This window comes from Berghia stephanieae, chromosome 5 (assembly GCF_034508935.2).
Source record: "Berghia stephanieae isolate SIO BIC M18660-M18661 chromosome 5, UCSD_Bste_1.3, whole genome shotgun sequence".
In the NCBI taxonomy this organism is placed as follows: domain Eukaryota; kingdom Metazoa; phylum Mollusca; class Gastropoda; order Nudibranchia; family Aeolidiidae; genus Berghia; species Berghia stephanieae.
The window spans coordinates 56,417,177-56,419,676 of record NC_088364.1 but is presented as its reverse complement, the minus strand read 5'-3'; the positions used below and the strand labels follow the sequence as shown (position 1 = coordinate 56,419,676).

General features: G+C 32.7%; 1 protein-coding gene across 1 annotated transcript in view; it reads right to left on the bottom strand.

Moving 5' to 3' along the window:
* LOC144973263 (uncharacterized) overlaps nucleotides 1-2,500 on the bottom strand; it is a 20,840-nt gene that overhangs the window by 14,592 nt on the left and 3,748 nt on the right. The gene's annotated exons all lie outside the window — the stretch shown is intronic.

The following is a 2,500-nucleotide window of genomic DNA, read 5'->3' as shown; positions in this document are numbered from 1 at the left end:
GTGGGGGTCGGGTTTTGTTTTGTTTTTGTTTCTTTTTGTTTGTTTTTTTTTAAATTTTTTGAGTCGGTTTAATTGTTGTTTTGTTTTATGCATTTATCTGTTCGTCCCTTTTTATATCAAAGGACATGCAAAGTTTAATGTACATTGTATTGTTACTTATGTTCTTAGGGCATTTGAGGAACTCTTGGTCCATTATAAAGCCCTTTACTGAACGATATGATATGTCATGATGATAATGATGATGATGATGATGATGATGATGATGATGATGATGATGATGATGATGAAGATGATGATGATGATGATGCTGATGATGATGATGATGATGATGATGCTGATGATGAAGATGATGATGATGATGATGATGATGATGCTGATGATGATGATGATGATGATGATGATGATGATGATGATGATGATGATGATAATGATGTAGTTTGCCATACATTTGATAATCATTCAGTTTGTTTTAGACATCAAAAGACACTTGCGATACGTTTATGTCATTTCTAGTACAAAAGAAAACAAAAAAATATGGTGGACAGCACAAAAAGACAGTTTGATGATTTTGAGTTTAATACCTACATCACCCGTGTCATATAAGTAAAGAAAATATAAAACAAAGAGGAATAGTTTACAACGTAAATTCCGGCAGAAAAACTAACCCTAAGGCGGGTCTAAGGCCATCCTCAATGAATGCCACAAATACGACACAACAGGGCCGCCATAAAAGAGACCATCAGATTGTTTCTAGCCAAAATCTGCATAATTGTGTAAGTGTAAATGTTGCTGCTCGAAGCTCGAAGAAATAAATAATAACGTGAAGTTGAATGTAAGCTACAATTTAATTACAAAAACAGATCAAATGAACGTTTCGGGTTTCCCCTTTATCAACAAAACAGGATGATTGAAACACCACAGATGAATGAGATGATGTGGTAGTGGCGTAGTTAAGATGATTTTTTTTGTCATAATTGTGTATGAAACAGGTCCTGACAATGCAAGAAAGAAAAACACAAAAAGCATCCTAAAAATTCCTCACAAAACATCACAGCCTGCCTAATATTTTGGAATGTTTTGTTGGGTTTTCTTTTCTTGTGTTTCCTTTCTTGCTTTGTCGGGCACTGTTTCATACAAATTATCAGATCTTTGTTTTACACCAGTACCTGCTTCCTAATTTGTTACTTTGGTTTCTAACACTTTAGTAAAGTCGATTTACAATGGGAAAATGATATCATTTTTTTATGACAAACAAACAAAAAAAAAACACCGGCACTCTCAGCGCTCTGCCACTCTTCACCGAAATGGAATGAAGTCAGGTGCGGGTCTAAAACTAAGCCATCGTAAAGTAAGACGAGAACAGAAAGTCACAAATAAGGGGACACACTAAATGAGTCTTTATATGGCGCAATGTCCACTAAATCAATTTACTAGGGGTTCCAAACCAACAGCAACATTTCGGGTCCTTGTAAAGGGTTATTAGACTTCTTTTTTTTTTCATTTTTGACAAGGTTAACGCTGTTATTGACCAGATTGTACTCCCGAGTGCGGAGAGAGAATGTGAGTGAAAAGATTTTTTTTCCACAGACTCAAATTTGGGGCCACCCATAACGGGACTAAAACCAAGGATGAACCATTCTCATAGTGATTGGGATAACCCATGATCAAAGGGCTATCGAAAGTATTTTAAATGGAGTAGATACTATATTATACAAGAAAGGAAAACACCCATTTCAGTAAATTTCATGATGATATAATTAGAAATAGAAGCGTTAACAGTAGTTGAGTGCGTGGGGAGCTCATTTGCTACTTTTCAAAATTGGAAAAAATGTATTATAAATGAGCATGTACATAAATAGTTTTATTCAACTGTCATAAACATGCATAAACTAAAAACATTAACTTTGATACTACGTCTAAAATTTGTCTCAGAAAAATGTAATAAATAGGCATCGGGTAAAAGTAACCCGGGTAAACTACGGATATAGTCGGTGTTATGGTTGAGTGATTTAATTCATCATAACACGATTCGTAACTTAAGAAACCCGGGCTTTTTTTCCACATAAAAACCTAATTTAAAACCAAAGTACATATGAGCTAAACAGTTTATGAATCTAATAGAGATAATACAAAAGCAAACTGTCAAACTCATTTTAGTCCTTTATGGTAAGAGTGATAGGTTGATCATTATTACGATCTTCGGTTGTCTATGTTGTATAGCTCTTGGAATTATTGTATCGGGGAGGGGAAAATTTGCAATTATAAGTCAAGGGCAATCATTCATGAAAATTGATTGTGCAAACGGTTCCATGGATTAACTCCATTTGACATTCCAAAAGAACTTTTGGTAAAATGATGATGATGATGATGATAATAATAATAATAATAATATAATAATAATAATAATAATAATAATAATAATAATAATATAATAATAATAATGATAATAATAATAATAATAATAATAATAATAATAATAATAATAATAATAATAATAATA